This window comes from Mytilus californianus, unplaced genomic scaffold (assembly GCF_021869535.1).
Source record: "Mytilus californianus isolate M0D057914Y unplaced genomic scaffold, xbMytCali1.0.p SCAF_13, whole genome shotgun sequence".
NCBI classification, from domain to species: Eukaryota; Metazoa; Mollusca; class Bivalvia; order Mytilida; family Mytilidae; genus Mytilus; species Mytilus californianus.
The window spans coordinates 29856462-29868883 of NW_026262615.1; positions in this window are offsets into that span (position 1 = coordinate 29856462).

Below are 12422 nucleotides of genomic sequence, written 5' to 3' on the forward strand. Positions count from 1 at the left end.
TTTTAATGAAAATAGGTCGTAGGAAGGCGTCAAAGAAAAAAAAATAAAATAGCCTTTCGAGACGTCATAATTATTTGGACTAGTACTGTAGAAGTGTGCCTTTCTTCGCATATTAAGGACGCAGAGAACGAGTGTGGTTAGTGAACCCCCTTTGACAGAAACAGAGCCTGTGAAAATTAAGCATGCAGTGGCGGATCCAGAAATTTTCATAAATGGGGGCCCGCTAACAGCCTAAGAGGGGGCCCGCTCTGGCTGGTCATGCGTCAGTGATTCCCTATATAATCATCCACATTTTTCCCAGCCTCCCGGGACCCCCGTCTAAATCGCTCACTAAATCTGACTCTGGCATGATTCGTGTGAAGATTTTATCTGAAAAGATCATACCGTTGACCGTCTTATGGTATACGCATGGATGCTAATATCATCTTAAAATACAATTGTTCATATTCCATGTGGCATGATGTGCACTGTGCTGTTTTCGGTTTACTTTCAGTTTCACATTCCAGTGGAGGACAACGTAAAGACGGTTAAGAAAACATACGCTTCCGTAGTATTTTTGTTGTTTTTTGTGTGTGTTTAAAATCTATTTTATAGATATCGATTCATGTCATTATGACACAGTGATATATACAGATACACAGCAAGGGTAAAAGTATTTTTACACACCTGCTATGGATGTTTAGGTTTTCCCTTTGCTTGTGTTTCTTTCTTCTTTACGAAATGAATAGCGTGTAGACGATTGTATTTTTACAGTTGTTTCGTCAGTAAAAATCACATTATCAAATGTCTCTCAGTTTATTAAAGTTTCTTTCGAATGATTTAGTAAACATTTTAAAACCGTTCAATATATATTGTCCGTAGCAAAAACAGTTCAACATCATACTACTGCGCTTTTATTGCATGAAACGTCTTTCAATCAAGTGTCTACCATACAGTCAAAATCAACAACAATTGATAAGTTGAATCTTTTTAAATATTAAATCTGTCTATTTTGCCACCTAAATAAACTATATTGTTATATCTCCGCACAATCTGCATCAGAAAACACGTACTCTCGAGCTTTCATAAAAACAAATCAGAAAGAACCATACTCACTAAAAAAGCATCAACATGACCAAAGAACACTTTCATTACAATATCTAACTTTTTTTTAAAGTGTTGGGGAATTTGTTTTGGTACTTATTGTATTTATACGAACATGGAAAAGCAAAAATTACTAAAACCTCTGGAAATAGAATGAGAAACAGACATGACGAATCAGTCTCTAATTTCTCTTTTGGATATAGTGATTGTTTCCTTTGGTTCAATAATTATGTTCCGTTGAGTCTTTTCATAACGTGTATCTGAGTTAACAGTGACATGTAAGGACAACACATAATTAAACACGTCTACTTGATATCTTTCTGTCTGTATGAACAATTCAAAACAAGGAATTACGACAAACAAAGGGAGCTTTGCCCCTTGTTTTCAATCGCTAATGATAGTTCCTGACATTTCTATACATTTAAAAACAATTTCCAATTGATATGGGCAATCAGATTTGTATTATACAATTACACGAGTTAGAAGTTATGCTTTTTTTTATAAAGTAAAATGTTGTATGTTGTTTAACTGTGCGATAAGTCTCAGCTTAATTTTTCTTGAACTATTTTAAGCATGATTGAAAGTACGCAAATTAAGGCTTGTTATACATGTACTTTTGTTCTACAAGTTGGCCAATTTTTTTCTTGTAATCTCATTCAAAGTATAGGCATGCATCTTGCATGATTAAATAATTGGATAACCAATAATATCATATATCTTTTTTTTGTCAGTTATTTTGTAAGAACAAACCGTAGAATACAGAGAATGGATTGACTTACAGATATTTCTCCTGATCTTGCAATGAATATTGAGCTTGTTTTGTCTTCGAGTAATAGGGATTGATTAAAAAACTAGGCTTTTGTATTTTGAAGAGAATAAGTATGAATATTGTCTAGGGTTTATAACTATATTTTAATCTGATTGAATTCTATATACGACTTCAAAATATCGATTCACTAAAGGAAGGGAACTATAAATCTCCGAACATATAGAAAATCGAAAACTGTTATCCATATTCAACAATCTTTTCGAAATAAAGATAGATATACAGATACAATAACATATACTGCATCTTGCTGATTGACTGACATAAATCGTAGTTTCATTGTAATTAAAAAAAACTAATTTAAGAATAGTTAATCATTTTGAGAACTGTTAACAAGTCTAATAATACGCCTGACACGGGAAAGGTTTACAAGATACTTGTTAACGTCACTCAATTTAAGAAAGAAAGGAAACCAAAATCAAACTGATTTTGAAGTAATAGAAAATTTTAAAGAAGTGGATCAATATTAATGAAACAGTATTGAATGTTATGTAATGTTATGGTATATAGATATAAGAAGATGTGGTATGAGTGTCAATGAGACAACTCTCCATCCAAGTCAAAATTTATAAAAGTAAACCATTATAGGTCACAGTACGGTCATGCCTTGGTAGTAATATGAATAATGTTACGTAAGTTTGATTTTGTCGCATGTTGGTATGTATACTTATTTTGTTTTATGAATTAGCTACTTCACATGTAAGTCTGAAAACTACAAAAGAGATAACGTCGACATTTGACCCAATGCTATTTTCTTCTTTTCAACAATCTTCCTCAACTATGTACTTGTAATGTATTGCTATACGTTCTATCATACAATATAATTTGTAATTTCTATCACATTTAAAAAACCTTATTGTAAAATTAGAAAAAAAATTGTAATTTTAAAATAATAATTTCACTGACATTTATATATATTTATATTTTCATCTAATATCGTTTTCAATATACAATGCAAAACTAAATGTTGTTGAAGAAAACACCACAAAAGGGACCATAATCTCGTTTTGTAAGCATACAACTATTTTTGGTAATCAATCCCATTTATTTCTCTTGTCACAAGGCATATAAATTAAAGTGTTCAAAATACCTTGAATTGACATATCTTGGCTGTTGTCATATTTTGCTGCATGTGGCACCCAAGAAAGAAGTGTTAAACATACCAGAAAGAAGCATTGACAAAAAAAAATCAATAACAAAACTTCGGATTAATACAGGATGTATGTGAAAAATTCAATTTTATGACATATATATTATCCAATGACATGAAACCAAAGAGAGCGGTTCGAAGTTAGAAGGTCATCAACTGTTGATTTTGATTATTCTTTGCTATATATATTTTTTTAGCGTTTTAATCATTTAAGGTGGAACATTTTATACATGCACTACATGTTGATAACCCGTAAAAATCAGCTGAACGTTTTGATCACGTTCTATTGTTAAGAAATAATAAACTTCCAAGGATCCAAGTTAGTGTGTGTCATGCTGCTATATCCTATAAAAGTTTTCCGATATAGTGTGCTCAAGTTTTTTGAAATTTTTATATTTTTGTCAAAGGGTCAAAGTGAACATTTTGTGAAAATAAAACGTAAATAAGACGATCCAAATTAATTTTAGTCAAGGGTTTTTGTACTACCTTGACATTATTTTTATAATTTTTTTGTATGACCAAAGTAGTTGTAGTTAGTTTTACTTTTTATTGCCACCTTGTTATCTTTCCTCTTTGGTATCCACAAAGTACGATGTTTTGCTGTCATGTGGTCACCGGTTCAATGATATGGTAAAACACATATCTTAAACATTTTAATTTAAGTAATCCTTATGTATTGTGTCCAGTTAATACTTTGAATCCATTCATGAGCTATATCTTTCGTAGCAAAACAGTCAAACATAAAGCGACTGCTATTTCCTTGCATGCATCTTCATTCAATCATAACTATAGCATGGAGGAAATATTAACATCAATTGCGTTGTAAGTTGTTTAAATCATCAAAGATACCAAATTCATTCGATATCTTTATTTCTCAGTTCTATGCTGTTTAGAATATCTCACCAACGACGGCTATCTACAATAGGAAAAAGACACAAACTTGTTTAAGACACAAGTTTAACATTGTTAGAAAACAGTGCCACACTCTCTTGAAAAATCACAATACTTGGAATGTGCAAGTTTCGCGAATTATAATTGGCAATTACATGTTAGGATATTACATACCAAAACGACTACTATAAATCTTTCTTTTTCACTTTTATTGACTCTTTCTAATCTATTCAATGAAACCTACTACTGTGTCGCCTTAACCCATTTGTACCTCCTATGATGGGCAATTTTAACAACGGAACTTTAGCAAACCACATTGTAAAAGCTAGAAATGAAGGATGTACACTTTGTTACATATCTTTAAAATTTAAACTGACGAGAAATATTTCACTATATTATCAAAATATCCAAAAGATTAGCTCCTATTCAATATTCTCCATAATGTGAGCTTTATCTATTGTTTACTTTCACAGTTAAACATATAGTGTTTTAATAAATTTGTTTTCATAGAATTTTAATTTTTTTCCGTAGACCATATTAAGCATGATTAAAAATAAGCATGCTATTAATTTGTCATACTGACAAATGGTGTTTAACTTCTATTGCATGTCTATGCAGGCTTTTCAGTAAACGTATTGACATGAAGCCTGCATTGTCAAATCAAAATAACTTCAACAATGTAAAGCATCTTTTATCATACTAGTTACTTTAAAAGCACTGCTAGTAAAACAAATTGTTAAAGCCTATCCCCCCATTATCGCTAAATAAATCCGACTGATCCACTTATGCATCCTTCGGCTTGACCGTTTGACATAATGGTTTGCTAACAACAAACAATTTATTCTTAATCAAGCCACAATCATCCTTCCTATTATAATTCAGTAATTTAAAATAAATTTGTTTTACAAAAGTGTTAGTTTCTGGCACACAACTCATTATCACATCACAGAAAGCACTCACTGACAATCCACTGACTGATGATTCTTCGAACAAGAACAGCGAGACAAAATCATATACTGGTAAGTTCCATCACTGAACACAAATAATTATGTTTGCCTAGTCATTTTTTTTTTGTCATTTCTGTATTTTTTAGATAAAATATTTAAAGGTGACAAACAATATAGTTATTGTGTATACAACATGTAGAATAATAGTTCACAGTCTACTTCATTATAAGAAAACAATTCTTATCTAAATAAAGCAAAATATTATATAATTTGTGATCATATTGCCAGAGAGCAAAATATCTAACAGAGTGTGCACAATATGCATTTTAGCAATGATAGGTCACCTTCAACAATACGAAAAACAGACACAAAAAAAAACAGATATAAATGACCACAATGAATAAAATATGAAACAATGACAAGTAATAACAGCCTAATTTATGATACAACAATACACGAGAAACATTTAACAAAAAGACACCAAGGACAACCACAGATTTTCAGTCTCCTGACTTAGAACAGGCACATACTATTCGAAGTTAAACATATTTGTGAACACTCAGTCCTCGACCCCTACCTTGTTGCGACAGCACAAAATCTGCACACACTGTAAAAATAAGTTGAAATGACTTGACTCATCCGACCGGCACGAACACAACCAAAAACTAAAACTACACATGATAACAATCAATTATAGAAACCGTAGTTCCTTTTACGATTTCCCTAACAGAGCTACAAAACTAAGACTTGAAGTGATGCCATAAAAATCTATCGTCAACAGTTGACCGACTGTAATGGAATGTTTATAATACAGATGATGACGTAGTTGTTTCAGTTATTTTATTTTTCGAAAGGGACAGCACCAATTAGACGTGTAACCCTAAATACAATAGAAGCACGATGGATGCTACTTGTGGAGTATACTTTTCTTACCATTCAGGAGCACTCTGGATTCCCTTTCCCGTTTTTTTGTGATGTTCATGTTGCATATTTTTTTTTGTTTTTCTTTTATGTTGTATTTTGTAGACTTATTGGACCTTTGTATGTTTTTTTTTGCCATTTCATAGCATTGTCAGACTGTATGTAGTTATGAAACTACGTGAAATTGAAGACGTGTTTTAACATGTTTAAAAACAATATACATTTATACATATATATTAATAAATAAAAGTTATGAAACTTAAAATAAATCTATTAAAATCACTGCAGACATATAGCAGTGATTACTTGACCCATATATCACTAGGAAACTGTTAATCAGGTGGCAATTTATTTGATATATTTGATATTTGATATTTCTTGTACAAATTGAAGGTATACTTATTGGTGGTGCGGCTGGTACTTTTGTTTTGCTGTTAATATCAGCAGCGATTTTTGTGTGTCGGAAAAGGTGAGTCATATGTCTTGGTGTAATATTTAAAAACATAAAAAGTTTCATGTATCGAAACATGTGGGATATAGTAGGATTTAACAAAACAATACTTATAATATTTGGCTTTTTGCAATCTTTTTTGATTCGAGCGTTACTGAAGAGTCTTTTGTAGACGAAACGTAGGGACGACGTTCCAAATTTTAGTTCTATTATATATTTACAACCACTGGGTCGATGCGACTGCTGGTGGAGTTTTAATTCCCCGAGGGTATCACCAGCCAAGTAGTCAGCACTTCTGTCATATTTATAAATTAACTGTTTACAAAAATGTTCAATTTTTGAAATACTTAGGCTTTTCTCCCTCAGGAATAGATTACCTTAGCTGTATTTGGCAAAACTTTTAGGAATTTTGGTCATCAATGCTCTAAAACTTCGTACTTTATTTTGTCTTTTTTTGGATTCGAGCGTCACTGATGAGTCTTTTGTAGACGAAACGTGCGTCTGGCGTAAATACAAAATTTAATCCTGGTATCTATGATGAGTTTATTTGTGAGTACAATTTAGTACATTTCAGTAACCAAACGTCTAATTAGAAGAAACAAAATTGGCGTATAGACACTCTATAGACAAAGCACTTGGCAATGAAAGACCAGAATGTCAAAATGACTTTAGCACAGTAACAAGTAACAAGTTCACATACTGAGCCACGCCAAAACAAATTTACCAAAATTATACAAAGACAAAAAAAAAGACACACTATATTACGCGTTATTCATGATAAATCCGAGTTAAAATGAGTTAACACGCGTTATACTGTTTACACAAAGGATGGGACATTTCTTGACATTGTTTCGTTTTATCAACTGTTTTGCTAAGACACGTTTGTATAATCTGGATAGTAGCTGCACGAAAATGAAAACCAAATGAGTTGGAGAAATATATATTCCAAAAGAATATCAAAACTAACAAATACTCAATTTTTAAGCCGACCATTCTACAATCTCACCGGGAACATATTTTTATAGATCGTAGAAAGATCAACGTCGTCTTAGTGCAGCATGACGGGGGCTTAATGAATTTGCAGGATTTGAAAAATAGAAAAATATTGTCGTCTTTATGTATATAAACAGATTATACTTACTAATGTTTTTATCGACAAACAGGTTTCGAACAAATACTAGTCATACATCAAAGCTCCATCCATTTCATATACCAGTGTCTGAAAATATTGTTATTATTGAAATGCGTTATTTTGCTGAATAGCTTATTCAAATAAAACATGATGTTAACATTGTATGATAAACATAAATCTTGTAGAGATAAATGAAAACATTCGCATTTAGACTAGATAAACATACCAAATTGATGCTTCCCGGTTCAAATCACAAGGTAAAAGTTAGACCTCCAACGCATGTACATTCCCAGTTTGTCATTTTAACATTATGAAACATCTTGTTGTTTTGCAGTTCAATTGGTATTTTCACAGGAAAAGAGAAAAACTCATGATGACAAAGTAGACATATCACAAAGACCAAATTATGTTTCACAATGCGTAAATGGATCGCATGTTGAACCGATACCAAACCAGAACTATGGAATTGCGATAAACCAATCATCAACGTATGCGATAGTCGACAGGTTGAAGAAATCGGACGAAAAGTTTACAAACAATGACGAGATTTATACTGATTCACCAGATGAGCAATATGATCAGCTAAGTAATATACAAAGCAGAAAAATCATATTGGAAGGAAACTTGTACGACAGTCACGAAGGAATGCGAGATCAGAATGACCCTACATATGATATTTCAAAGTTAAGTAGTAGTCACGAAGTAACCGATGTATATGACCATTCGTTTTTGGGTACACAGAATGACGGACATTATGATTATTCTTCAACCTATCACAGTGATTTAACGAACGAAACAGACATGTATGATAAGACAGTGTGATCATACAAATTATATTGATAAGTTTAAAACTTAGACAATCGATTTTCCGAAAAGCATTACTTATTAAAAATATTTTTTATTAAAAACATAGTATTTGAGTAGGTACTTTTTTCATTTATATTTAATTTCTAAACGATATGAATGTGGTATTTTTAAATAGTTATTTCAAATAGAATCTTGTCAAATATCACATGAACTCTGCTGACTAAACATCGCAGTGCTGATAAAACATAAAACGTAAAAAAGAAAAAAAATATAACAGAGGGAAGAGTATAAGTATAATTAAAGCATACCACATGTTCAATACAATAGCTACAAAGAAGAACGACAAATATAGTTACAAACAACAGTCTACAAACCACTTCACAGAAAAAAAAGATTGACTAATACCAATCTAACAAAAATGCTATGGTAAACTCAGATGCTCCGGAAGACTAATCAGTAACCGCCTCACTAGATACGCTCGTCATTTTATTCATTACAAGTAAACCATTTATTGCGTTCTCGAAACGAGGACAGATATACCATGGCGTCTACTAAATTCATAATGCCGTCCATAAAACATAGGTTCAACAACTTCCTTGTAGACAGCGAACTCTCTTTCATGGAAATCATGATCGTATACACAAGCCTTGGAATATCGTATTAACTTGACATTTACACAATATGCAATCGCTGTTGGAGTTCTGGTAACATTATCCATATTAACCGAAATGTAGCTGCAAATTTGATTTTTAATTACATCAATTTACAATGTATTATTCCCATACACATCTTCGCTGTATACAATACATTAACGTTTTGTTTCATTTGTAAGGAAATCTCTTCATGATATCATGAGGATAGGTCAATAACAAATCATTAATAAAAATATCTGACAACAAGAAATAATAATGCACATGTTCAAGATAGCACACTATACATGCTATAATCACTGTAGAAAAAAAGGACGATGAGATAAACAAACAACAAGTTTTAATAGATAATAGCCAATACTGTCTACTTCCCCTCCTCAATTGCAGTTACTTGTACTAATCGGACATGTATCGAAACTTCATATACATACAGTTTTACAAAATATCTAAGTATTATATTGTTGATAAGTTAAATGGCGAGTATCTATCTGAATACAAACTTCCGTATTTAACTTTAAAGTTTGACATAAACATAACTGATAAGTGTAACAAAATATTTACTAACGTTACTTCCTTGTGATTTAATCAATATTAGTGAATGTTTTAACTTGCAATATGCTACCAAGATATACAAGTATTTGAAATGAATGTCTCTTAATTGTGCGAGGTAGGTCGGATTTAGATAAAAAAAAAAAAAAAAAGAACGAACATGACATGTTAATTAATGCAAAACTTTTTTTACTGGCACTTTTGGATTTTCTGTAACAAAACATCAAAACGATGCCGTCCCAATTTTGTATGAACGCATACAACTGTAACCACAATGTATAGTATAGAACTATAAATGACGAAAATCAAAGAAAGAAAAACATCATTAAAGAAAATAACAATGCCTTCCCTACATATATACAATTTACACGATTAACAGTGTTGTGTGGTACAATTCAATGGACTCTCATCCAAGTATAACTTGGAATATGAAGGATGAGAGTCATCCTAGTAATGGAGCCTGAGGCTCAAGAGGATGTAACTATAGCATTCAATTCCCGATATACAACGAGGCATCTCATTTAAAAGAAGTCAAAATTATTGACCTATGGGTATGACGTAGCTATACCTAGCTATAAATACTGCGGCTATTACCTGTGCCTATCATACTATTTTTCGAGCAGCGAAGTGTCTTCTGTGACGACGTCCAGAATTTTAAGATTTTGTAAAACTGAGAACGTTGTTCCAGTAAAAAATGTTTTATAAACATTAGTTATCTTCAGAACTTAATATCCAAGTTCGTTAACTTGCTATCGTTACATCCTCGAAGAGCCGAGGAGCGTAATTAGTAGAATTAGACAGTAACTCAAATAAAAACAAATTAAAGATTGAAGGGTTATTTCTATTCTAATGCAAAACAAGTACATACTTGAATTGTAATATTTATTTCAGTGTAAAAAGAGAAGGTCCGATAAGGGCTAATTTCGGCCTAAAATTCGAAGTACATCTTATGAAAGATTTTTGTCATTTTTTAAATACTTAAGTATCTACTTCATACGATCCAATATGTGATTGTGAACAATTTTGACTGATTTGGTCATTAAAAACACTCACATTCAAGCTTAAATATGAAAAATCTATCTTATATGCCACAAAACGCCACTTTTCAGTTGGTTTTTGTCTAAAATGGAAGTGGCCGCATTCGTGTTCAGTCTCAACATTTATACATATTATGTATTATCATTAGTTACAACATATATTTAAATATTAAGAATGAACACAAGTCCAATTTAGACAAAAACCGTCTTAAAATTAGCGAAAATGTATAAATTGTGAAGATATCAGTATTTTTGCATGATATAATGATGCCAGTACCTGATGCATGTCCATTGTATAATAAAAAACAGCCCAAATTTATGTAGCAGAAGCACGTTACTTTTCAATAAATAACTTAAAGTTAACATTTTAACAACTTTGTAAAAACGCTATATTTTGGGCCTACTCCTTTTAAAGAAAATTCCGCGAAAAGATGTTATCTTCTTTGACCCTTAACTAGATGACGTCATAGCAATGTTTCCGGCGTCAAACGTAAACACTGGGTGTTTTCTGGCTTCTTGGACGCTTCAAAATTAATTAAAACTTGATAAAGAGATTTCTAGGTGCAACATGTGAGTTCTTTTGGTTATTATTGTAGAAACTACATGTCAATACATTCTGCAATTCAAAATGTCGGCTTCCTTAGTTACAGACAAGGAGACAGATAATTTTACGCTTACTGTCATTCAATCAGAGCCATTAATACACAATAATTGCACTAGAATTACAGTTTTCCGACAATTAACTGTCTTAACAAAATGTCAAGCTCCATATCCCGCTAGTTATTGTTAGTTTTAATTACCTATGAAAGAATAAGTAAGCTTTGTTTTCTATGTAACCTTACGAAAAATATCAAACGATTAGTAAAAGAAAACACAATTCAAAATACCATCAAATAGATTTTTCTTACGCCATTGATAAATAATACGATATGATATACGCCAACATCTGACGAGTAACATTGTACCATAAGGTGCATGGTAAATTCTGTTCTTCTTCATTAAAGTGATCTATTTGTTTTTGTTACATTATGTTGGTTCATCAGAATAAATGTTTGATAATCAAAATCCTAAAACTGATTTACATTAAACATGTAATATGAACAATTTTGAACCTTAATGAGTGTTTATAAGTTTACAGAAAAATAGGAAGATGGTAACCATCATAGGTCAAAGTACGGCCTTATATTACGACAGTCCGTTTTATTGGAAGAAAAAACTGAAGCACCAGACATACGACATATAACTGTCAAATGTTCTCGTATATTTTTTGTTTTGAAAAAAAATATCGTTTGTGTTTATAAATAAAAATTTGTTTATATTTTATTTTGAAATATTTTTCAAATCATTTTTCAAAATATAAAATGAGTTCTTTTCAAATACTGCTTCATTCAAAACATCATACTGCCATAATAAATATCTTTGAAAGATTAATTGTCATCCCACAATTTAATTAGTCAAATTGTACAGTTTTGCTCACACATTTGCCAAATATAAAGTACTCACGTGTAAAGGTTGCAATTCTGTCAATATAGACAATACAATTTCCCATAGGAACTCCCTTTGCGGCTAAAATTATGCCACTATTACTATGAAGTTCGTGAAAAATCATATCACAGAACGGAAAGTAGATATTCACTACTATTTTATTCGAAGGTCAAAATATAGGGCTGTGCGGCATATTTTCAACATGTATATGCCCTGAACTTCTAAGAGTTTAAACTTATACTAAAATTCTATACTACGCCTACCTCCTTATTTGGACCTCCTAAGAATTGAATTGTAGGCGTTAGTACAGTTTTTCTATGGTGATAACATGCCATAGTTATGTCTCTATGAGATGAAACACAGAGATCATATCTGGGAACCAGTACGTTAACAAATTAATATATCTATGAATATTATTTATCTCCCCAAAAGAGGCGTGGCTTATGAAACAGCTGAATTTACAAAGTGCAACATGAAAGGTTTATACCTTAAG